Source organism: Akebia trifoliata, chromosome 3 (assembly GCF_017979445.1).
Source record: "Akebia trifoliata isolate Shusen 1 chromosome 3, ASM1797944v1, whole genome shotgun sequence".
Taxonomy (NCBI): domain Eukaryota; kingdom Viridiplantae; phylum Streptophyta; class Magnoliopsida; order Ranunculales; family Lardizabalaceae; genus Akebia; species Akebia trifoliata.
In genome coordinates this window covers 48292272-48303879 of record NC_141377.1, presented here as the reverse complement: position 1 = coordinate 48303879, position 11608 = coordinate 48292272, and the positions used below count along the sequence as shown (strand labels likewise).

At 33.4% G+C, this 11608-nt stretch overlaps 1 pseudogene; it reads left to right on the top strand.

Moving 5' to 3' along the window:
* The first annotated feature begins 3456 nt into the window (after positions 1 to 3456).
* Positions 3457 to 4182, top strand: LOC147407550 (large ribosomal subunit protein uL24z pseudogene; annotated as a pseudogene).
* Positions 4183 to 11608: the final 7426 nt, after the last annotated feature.

Below are 11608 nucleotides of genomic sequence, written 5' to 3'. Positions count from 1 at the left end.
CTAGTATATTATGGGTTCAGTTTCTAACTATCCTGTCCATCCAGCTCATGAATACAGTTGGGTTTGTAATTGTTATTTGCTATTCTATAAGGTGTTCAATTTCTGTTAACTAGATATTGTTGGTAAAAATCTGCAGTTTTTTCCAGATTTTTGTGACCGAGTGGATCTATTTGAGCTACGATTTAAGTGGGTCCCACAATTTATTTGAGGTGGGACCACTTGTAAACTTATTCTTCTCATTGAAGAAAATAATTTCATGTATTTAGTTGTCAAAAATTCATTTTTGGTGAATGAAAAATCGACTCTAAACAACCCTTACTAGCCTTGATTTGTTGTATATGGTTTGTAGAACTATTGAATTTATTAGTGAAACTCTTTAGTCTCACATCGGATAGGAATAAGAAAATTGTCTAATTCTTATATAGAACTTCTCATATTACTTAAGTGAATATGAGAGAGGAACTTGGATAAGTCCACGCACGCGCACAATGAGCCCATGGACTCAAGAAGGATTTAAACCATTGATCCAAAAAATCCTTAATGCGTGTGCGAGCACACGATGCGCACACAGGGGGGTGCAGATTTCGACAGTTTAGAGTCCAATTCCTTTCCCAAGAGACATTATGGGTCTTAGAACCTTCTTAATATTCTATAAATAGGTCATTTCGACCTTAGTTTTTCTCATTCAAAAAATTTCTCTTCTTTGCATTCTGATTTTTCGTCTACATTCTTTGAGAGTATAAATTTAGCGTTTGGTTTGCTAAACGTAGATTGAAGTACTGTCTCTGCACGTGTGATCGTTGTATCCTAGGAGACAATTGTTCATTGACCCGTAGGCATCAAGTTGCGAGAATACAATTGTCTTAAGGACATTATGTTCAACACAAGTCTTGATCAATCTTTATGTTATTCAATTCTCGGGTATCTTCTAGATATCATATGTTGCATGTTATTGCTGTTATTTGTTATCAGTTTAGTTCTGAATAAATTGATATCAAACCAAAATCAACCATTTACACTGCTAATTGAAGTCTAATCAAATGTACATGCATTTATAAACACTTGGAATGTAGATTGATTTCTCTTTGGTATTCTTTCTTTTTATTTTTTGATAAAGGTAGGATTTATTAATAAAAGAAAAGAGATACCCAAGCCGATTGAGATGACCAACCGAAAGTTAATTACCTACAACGAATCCCATCTAAAAATGAAATTATCAAATAACACCCCTTTAAATTCAGGTTTTAATTTGCTCCAAACAAAACCAAGAATGTTGATTCAGAACCCCAAAATCAATTATATATGTATATTGCTTCCTTGCTTCGGCATCTTATTTGTTTTAGTAGTTCTTGGAGTTTGGATGCCAAAATTATTCTGAACAAAAATTCCTTTTTATGTGGTAAAATAGTTTTTAAGTCGCGATCCCATCCTTAGAAACTGAATTTTGAGTGTCTTTCTTGCTCCCAAATCTGGATGGTTTGAGATGTGATCCTTTTCTGTATTTCGTTACTAAATGATTTTTTTTTTTCACCATATGCTTTGTTGATCACCTTTTCTTCTTGGGAAATGGTAATATCCAACTCTTCGTCGGACTTTAAAAGCCTCCACAACAAAATTAAAAATAAAAAATAAAAAATAAAAATAAAAAAATTTGTTAAAACTAGACAATAAAAATGTTGATGTCGATGCCAAGTGTCGAGCTTAACAATAAAAATTAAACTAGATAATAAAAAGTGATGAACTCAAACATTGTAAATGTGATACTTTTTTTATTCTTTGTTTCTTGACTTAAATACGAAGTAAATCTTCTTGAAAAACCCAAAATTCATATATCATAATTGCAAAACAGAAACTCAAATCAAAGGTTACAACGTAATTATCAAAATATTTAGAATTTCAACCTTGTTCTTCAATTTTTTTTTATAAATCGTTAAAATTAATTAAAAAATACATCTAAATGTTCAAAATTAAGAGCATATCATTCTTCATTCATGATAATTAAAAAAAAATTTGTTAAAAAGTCTTACCACCAAGATCTCTTAAGTAACTCTTCTTATTTTAATTACATAGTGGCCATTGCTAGGGTTGTTAACCAACCAACAACTCCAAAAGACTGATCTTATGGGGAAGGCACAACTATGAATATAAAAGGATCACGAGATGAATTGAAGCATGATATGTGAGCATGTGACGCCCGGGTGTATCATATACCAATAAAGCCCCATGACCCACCCTCTTATATTCATTGTTCTCCTTTTCTCCAATAGGTCAAGTTTTTGGATTGGTTGGTTATCATGGTATCAAAGCGAACATTTCTCTCCTCCATGTCACACAATTCATATCTCCACGTACTTTGGCCCAATTTTGCCCACATGTACGGGGGCGTGTTGAGTTTAGTTCTACACCGGACACTTGTTGTAATGTCTCTCTCCTTATAAACTTGTGGGCCTCTCCACTTATTGGCAATTTGTCTTGAGTTAAAAAAAGAGGAGGTTCTAAATCCATTCCAATTCTTACCAGATTGGTCCTAAATAGATTAACAACATTACTATTTTTGACACCAACAAGTAAATATTCCTATTCACATTCAATAGCCACTAGGAGTATCAATGGGTCAGTTCTGTTTTGATTCCTAAGAAATTTAAGAATCATAATCATTATATTTATTTTGGTTCCGGTTCTTGTTGGTTGTAGGTCCGATTTCAAACTAAATGAAAACGGAACTGTAAAAAAACACAGGTACCTATTGGTTCTGATTCTCAAGAATTGAATGAAAAAAAAAAAAAAAAAAAATACCGTATTTCAAATCATTATAAAAAAAAAATTTCTTTAAAAAAATTAACATATTATCTATAAAATAATTAACTTAATCATACTTAGTTATACTAAAAATATAAATTAATGATTTTCTTCGAGAACAAAATTTTATCTTAGTTAAAAAGTAATAAGTTTTTAAGAGATATCTCATTTAAAGCTCTGATCAATAATCAATATGGAATATTAAAGAATTTTATAAAACATGTAATATTTTAAAATAAAAGAATAACTTAAATCATCCATATTATGAAAATAAATGATAAAATAGATTGGTTCTGGGTGCTCGCAAGTACCCATTGGATAGAACCTAACGATTCCGGTGCCTATCAGTTCGGTTACATTTTAGATATGACTCTAAACGGTTCCAACAAAAATGGAACTAGAATCAAGATTTTCAGTTCTGGTTAAATGGGTACCCATGACACCCCTAGTAGCCACTCCTCAAGATCTAACCCGTCCAATTCAATCAACCACTCATTTGGATTGTAACATTAGCCTAACTTTATTGAATCATGAACGGCCATGATCAATTACAGAACTTCTGATTATATTAGAAATGTTGTTAGCACAAACAGATTACGTATATTGAGATGTATCAGAAAAAAAAAGCTACATCCACATCTTCCCTTCGTTGAAATAAAACCCTAGAAACCCAAAATTGCCATCACGTTATAACAGTATAAATACAAACCCTAGCCACATTCAGAGAGAGAGGCGAAGCGAAGATGAAGTACAATCCTAGGGTTTCCAGCTCCAGAAGGAAGAACCGCAAAGCCCACTTCACAGCTCCTTCGAGTGTTCGTCGCGTTCTCATGAGCGCTCCTCTCTCCTCTGATCTACGCAGCAAGTACAATGTGAGGTCCGTTCCAGTTCGCAAAGACGACGAGGTTCAGGTTGTTCGTGGAACCTACAAGGGAAGAGAAGGAAAGGTAGTCCAGGTTTACCGTAGAAAATGGGTGATCCACATCGAGAGGATCACAAGAGAGAAAGTTAATGGATCGACAGTCAACGTTGGAGTCAACCCATCGAAGGTCGTTGTAACTAAGCTCAGGCTTGATAAGGATCGCAAGTCGCTTCTTGAGCGAAAGGCCAAGGGTCGGGCTGCGGCTGATAAGGACAAAGGGACCAAGTTTACAGCCGAGGATATCATGCAGAATATCGATTAATTTGATTTCTCGCAATTCAGGTCATCTATTTCTATGTTATGTTTGGTGTTTTAGATTCAGAAGTACTGCATTCGGTTTTGAACTTTTGATTATGTATACTTAATGGTAGGATTTGATCTTATTTTAGGTTATTTTGAATTGGGATTCTGTGGTGTTTATCGAATTATAATCGATCTGTTTCAAGATGGATTCGGCATAATGATTTGGGTAATTTTTGGTATTTTGATTTGATGTTGATTTTGTTTTGGCATGAGAGTATAATACATGTCTTGCGAATCTCCATTGATAAATGCTGGATTAGGCTTAATGATTTGGGTAATTTTTGGTATTTTGATTTGATGATGATTTTGTTAATGGGTTGATTTTGTTTTTGGCACGAGAGTATAATACATGTATTGTAAGTCTCCATTGATAAATGCCGTGGCACCACATGCATGGCTCCGTGAGACCGAGAATCTGTTAAGAGTTCATGTGTGCACTTTCTTGGTCTCCTCCTCCATCCCAATCAAACCTCCTAGGAAGCAACGACAAGTCACCTAGATTGCTTATGGGCTTAAATGGTCATTTTTTACTATTGAGGCTAAATTTTTTTTTGAAGTATCTTAGGCTACATTGAAATTGCTAATTTTGGTCTATAGGTGCTTTAAATCTTGTCACTTTTTTTGGTTGGTGGATTTGAACCCACAAGCTCAAAGTTGCATTACAGTAATATCAATCAACTTGAGCTATGTAACTCTAACCCCAAAACATAATACAGTTTTACTTGATGAAATGGTTTGATTGACAAACTTAATGTTTTTTGATAAGAGAAGACTTGGTTTCTATTGCTCTTGTAAGAATTTCTAATGGTTGGTATTGGAAATGAATTTTGATGTTTGATTGCATCTAGGAAAATGCCTTAAAAGAGAGTTGGTTTTTAGTTTTGTGGGTGGGGATGGGGTAGTGGTAAGGGAATGACATTAGGAGATGGGAAAATCATTTTACTGGAAGATTGGGTCAGAAAATATATTCCTTCCAATGAGAAATATTTTTTTCCTTGAAAATAATTTCCCTGTGGAAACACTCAGCAAAACTATTTTCCCTAGAGACCCCAAATAAGATCAATGTGGCTCTTGCTAAGACCTGAGGAATTTATTTTTATGGTGTCATGTATTAATTAATGGAGGCAACCTCATGATGGGGTCCGTTTAGCATTTAGAAGACGATCAGTATTTCTTTGGATGATTTGCCATAGCTTCTCAATTTTTTTTCAATTTCCATTAGATATTTAGAGATGGTTGGATTTTGATTTAGTCATTCCACTGAGTGGATGATTGAGTTTTCTGGGTTGGTCTTGGGCTGGTCGTTGATCTTCAACAGCCTTATGTTTGTGACCCTGACTACTTAGCGGGAAGTCATTTACTTGAGACATTCCGAAGCAATTCTTTCGGCACATTCCTTTAGGAAGTAACCTACTTCATTGTATACCACATGCACAAAGGAAAGCATTCATCAAGGACATTGTTGTTCCAATGAGAAATATTATTTGAGAATGAACATATATTAAGTTGACCTAGTGATGATTTCCTAGAATGAAGAAACTTTCTCTTGAAAGCAAGTTGGTGGTTTGTATTGATTAGGTGAAGGTGGATTTTGGACCACAAGTTATTATATCAACACGACAACACTTACAGACTTTGTCAACTTGGAAATTTAATGCCTTCAAAACAAGGAGGGTATTATGATGTTTTCCTCCAAATTGTTAAGTCAAACTGGATCTTTAGGAGAAATGGGATTTTTGTTATTCAAGCATTTTCTTAGAAACATCCTCTTCTGAGGATGTTTATGCTCCTTCGTCTCTGTCTTCATATTGAAGAAGAGAGATTTGATTGTATGGCCCTTCAAATCAGCTGTCTAAGACTTCTGTCACCTAGCTCAAACGATCTTTAACTTATTGGCTGTGATCAGTCTGTGCTCGGTTCTTTTTTGCCAATGCTTCCTTTCAACGCCCAAAGGCCTGCAATGGTCTTTTATTTGGAGTAAGGTGAGTGAACCCCAACACATGTTACCTAGCTCCACTCTTTACCCATATTTTATTGCATGCAAGGATCCTTGACTTTTGTTGAAGGATGGACTAATGTTTTTTTTGTTATGAAAATGTCCCATACACATGAAGCTGGCTTAGGATATTGAAATCTTTGATCCTAGGAAGGCTATCTTATGGCATCAATGAGCCGATTTATTCGGTGGATCTCTGCCAAAACTATGCCCCTATTTGGTGATTGCTATAAAATCCTATTTGGCGATTGCTATCATTTCCATGGAACTCAATCGTTCCCTGATTGGATTCTTTTTAGAAAATTTGTTGGTTTTCACTTGTGAAATTACTGTTTACCGATGAATGTGTTGCAGACAATATTTTTTTGGTTTGAATCGTGACTTCAATGCCCAAGAGCGCATAGTTCATTTCTTATAGTCTCATATATGACCTATTCAAACCATTTCTAGTGCCACTTTCTCTGTGCCCCAACTAAAGAAAAAAAAAAACTTCAATGCCCCTCTCTTCCCCTCAAAGAAACACATCTCCCCTGTAGATTACTTGTTTAGTTGTCACTAGTATTTGTCTCTTACTCCAAATCCTCCTTCCATTCTCTTAGTTCCCCTTGAAGAGCACCCCCTTATTATTAATAATTTTTCTTTGCTTTTGATTTGTTAAATTTCACCCATCTTGACGGAAGTTCTTAAACTCATTATTTTTCCAGAACATTTCTTGTTAGACTTCTTTGTATTTACACAAGGGGAAGCTGTATTTTTTGGGAACTGGTTTTAGGGGCACAGAGGGGGGCGTATCTCTACGGAGAAAACTTTGAAGCTGGCAGGCCACTTGAAAATTTTGAAGGAACCCTCTCCATTGGATTACAAACGGCATTTCCGAGGAGGTATTCAAAATTTTGGCGGAAAGATAGGGGTGTGAAATAAATTCAAAACGCCACGTATCTTGTAACGAAGGTTCCTTCAAAATTTTGAAGTGACCTGCCTGCCTCAAAGCAGACTTGTATCTTTACACTTATGTCTTTGGGATGTTCCCTTTTTGCAGACATGCTGGTAAATGCTGGGTGGCATTTTTCTATGCTGAGCTGGTAATCAGGGCCATATTCTCTCTATATCACTGAATCTGGATTTTGTAGAGTTGAATCTCTCTATGTCACTGAATCTGGATTTTGTAGAGTTGCTGTTATGATAAATTGGTGTTGATATTACTTTGAATGAATCCTTCACAAAACTACCTCTTAAATAAAATTAGTTGCCAAATTGTTCATAGCTGTGTCTGATGGGCTTTAGATTAAAGGGGGAGGGGATCACTATCCATCTAGATGAAAGCATGAAACCGTAAGTGTTGACGCATGTGGGTGTTTCGTATTGTATTGTGTATATATATATTTTGTGAAAATAAATAAACTAAATTTAATGTTGACGTTGAGAATAAATAAGGATCCCATATAAACTAAATTTCTGTATAAAAAAAATTTTACCTCATTTTCTCAATGAGAAGATTGAATCCTACACACTCTAAAATAAATAAGTCAATAGTTAAGAAATGATGACCATATAAACTAAATTTTTGTATAAAAAAAAAAATTTTACCTGATTTCCTTTTGCAATTAAATGAGAAGATTGAATACTTGTAACCTATGTTCCACTCTTTGTGTCACCAATTCCATAGTGAAGAATTTTAGTTTCTTCCAACATCTCATTATTTAGTAATACTTTTGTTCTTAACAAGTTCATCGAATATGAACTCTTACTAAAGAAAATAAACTATATAATGCAAATAAAAATGAATAGAATTATAAATGAAACTATCATGAAAATTAGATGAAAAAGAAATTTTTTGTATGCTACTCAAAAATAATGTGTTGGAAATAAAATATATATGAATTTTTGAAGAAAATGAACATGCCATGTGCTTGTAAAGAGAAATGCTTACAAAAACACATTTAAGTTAAGAATAATGCTGAAGTAACATTGTGACGGACATCATGGGGGATATTGGTGTGCACAGAACCATAGATGCTTTCATCGAGATCTCATTTGTATCTTGATGAAAAGCATCTATGGTCCTAGCACACACCCACATCGGCCGATGTACCCCACAATATTACTCCAGCACTACTCTTAAGTTAAATATATCTAATAATGCAAAACATAAAAATAAAATTAAAAAAATCTAGAAAAAAATGAAAAGAATAAAAGAAACAAATTATGAAACATAGACCATGAATTTCATATAAACATAAACTATAAACCATGATCCCAAGAGTTCATATTTGAAACTTTGCAACAATTTAAAGTTAATTTGAGATTGGAAGGAATTCGATGTTTACATAATTCAACCTCAAAATTTTCATAAAACTCATCAATCAAAATAAATATTTATTGAAGAATTAGCGATCCTTAAATTTTGGGTTACCACACAAGTGTTCAACCTCCAACTGCAACTCAAATGTATAAGTCTGTAAAAATAGAACACAGTTAAGTGATAAATCTGATAATGTTTATTAAACCGAATTCAATCCAATAATAATAATAAGGTAGCACGAAAAGAGCTATACACGTTTGGATTTCAGGAAGACTCTCCAAATTCAAATTTCTTGGCTGATGCATTGGCTCATTTGATGGTCTAGCGCTTGCCTGTAGAATAAAATAAAATATTAGATAAAGATATTCAATACACTATATATTTTCATTGAAGTAATTGAAAATGCATATTTAACAAACCTGTGAATATAAAAATGGCCGTTCACATGACACCAATGGCCAGTCGATGGGTCCATGTTGATGATATGGATCACCTTGGATGAAAGGATTGTTTGGATACCTGAATATGTTGAAATTAAGGAATGTGCTTTGTAATAAAGCAACTAAACCCTAGGTAATAAAGTGAATTGTTTATGATTAAACAAACAAAAACTAGACTTTAACTAGTATATACAAACAAAATTAATGATAATGTTCTACTCATAACTGGTCGGTTCATCTGATTTAAAAACTAGCCCAAAGTTTATTTCTTGTTGTGGTAACTACTTGGTATGAGAAATGAAGGGATCGTATCTTGAACCACCTGAAGCGAAGCTTACAACCCGTAAGGAGTTCTGCAGGCTTCAAGCTCGGATGAAGATAAGGCAGTAATAGCTCATTACTTCTCAATTCTTCAACTGCAAAAGTTAGATAGTACGATAAATGGTTTGGTAGGGTAAAAACCAAAATTAGTTCAGTCGTCAATATAGCTAAGCTAGCCATATTGATGAAACTTTTGATTAAGAAAAATTATGTTTTTATATCGAAGTTCTAAAATGTAGACATTTCTATTCAAGAAAAAAATTTAGAATTTTAAAAATTCTTGGAAAAGTTAAATAGTATGATAAATTTTTTGTTCTTATTGACGTTTCCCCTCCACTTTCACATGAATTTTTCATACCATTTCTTGCACAGACCTTCTTCCCTGGTGATTATGTTTTGGAGTGACAAGTGATGTATACATATAAATAAAGTTTATATATATAGTAGAGTTTACTTGTGCCTACAAAACATGCATCATCTTTAGGGTTAAGGGGGTAAAAGTGAAAAAAAAAAAAAAAAAAAGTTGGAGCCGTATTGTTAAGAAAAAGTGAGATGAGGAAAAAAAATAAAGTGGGTTAAAGGAGTAAAAGAGGAAAGATAGTAAAATAGTAGGAGTATTATTGAAAAAATTGAGGGGAGAAGAGAGGAAAGTCTATAAAGTTGAAGGGGGTGAATAATAAAAGCAACCAAGTTGGTAGTGTAGAGTATGGATCCCACGATAAGACGTTTATCCCTCACAAACTGTAGTAAAGTGGGTCTTACAGTTGCCTTACAATCGTGTTTTATTATATATACTAGAGTTCACTTGTGACTTAAGCATTCTCTTTAAGGTTAAGAGGGTAAATATAAAAATAAAAAGTTGTATAAATTATAGTAAAGTGGAACCATAGATGTTATTCACTCATATCTCGAGAAAAACCATCGATGGTTCTAAGCACATCTCCAAGTCAGTGCAATGTTAAATGTAGTGTCGTGGAAAATAATTGTAGCATTTTTCTTAAGAGTCGTGATGAATGCACGCGGTAAATCATAAGGGGTTTGTATGTTTTTGACATGGTATGGGCATAGAACCATAGATCTTTTTTTTTTTTTGGATACACAAGGAAAAAGATTTGTGCCCTTGCCACATCAGCCATGTACAAACCGTGTGCATTCATCATTAGTCTTTTTCTTACCTAAATAACCATTCTATATCCAAGCATTTAATTCTGGAAGATCATAATTAGTAGAAGGGTTAGGATCCACATATGGAAAAGGAATTCATATGTTCACACATGATTGATGATTCCAACTGTGTAAAAGAAAAATCCAATGATTAGAGTAAAATACATGTCTCGAGAATATATTGAATATCTTTAAGATAAATCTCAACTGTTAGATTTCACATGTACACAATTGGATCATGTGTGAACATATGAGTTCCTTTTCAAGAAAAAAAATGATATATATTAAAAATTATGAAAAAAATGTATTTATAATATAAAATATGATACATTAGACATTTGTTCTGAGTTTATAATATGTATTTCTGTTGGAAAAAATATTATTGAATATCCATGTATGATAACATGTTCCAGTCGTCATTATACATTATATGATTATAAAAAAAAGTCTAACCATCAACATAAATTTTGAGCAAAATAATACACTATTGGAAAAAAAAAATTATAGCATCAAGTATTATCATCAAATCCTCCATTAAACAATGAACCAAAATACTAACAACCATGAGTCCATAGAAATTAATCATAGACCCACAAAATTGGGTTATTTTTATTTTATTTTTTATTAAAAAAATGTGTTTAAAACTTTGAAATGTGTTTTTATTTTTTTAACATTGAAATCGAAAGAGATACGAAACATGTTTTAAAAAGACTTTTTCAAAAAAACAAATTTTTGTTACTATGGTCAGGATGAGATTTGGGAGGTACAACAATGTATGAGGCCCCAGCACCCATTCTTGTTAATAATTGAAATTTCATTGGTTGACAAAATGTGCTTGAATTACCTTAATTCAAAATTAAAACTCCGCATCACTTCAAATAAAGACTGATCTACCTAAAACATCGGTGAAACCTTCTTTGAAAATCAATAGAAAATCCATCAAATGGACAGAAGTTTTGGAGTCCGACTCCAACTTTGAAGTGGCCACTTCATAATGTTGAAAGAAACCTCCTCGTTGTAAGACACGTGATATTTTAAATTGATTTCGATTAAATTTGGTATGAAGAGATGCCAAAAATACATAGATGACGTGGCAATCAAATGGAAATAAACTCCATTAATAAAAGGTGCTTCTGAAATGATCTGATGATTCCAACCATATCAGTTCTATTTGATTGTTGTTAACATGTGTCATAGGGCACATGTTTAGGCGCACCAATACACCATGAAAATAAGCATTTGAAGGAACCTAAACGTGCACCCTATGGCACATGTTAACAAGAACCAAATAGAATTGATATGGTTGGAATCATCAAACGTGCACCCCTTAGGGCACATAAATAAAAAATCTTTTGAGGGCA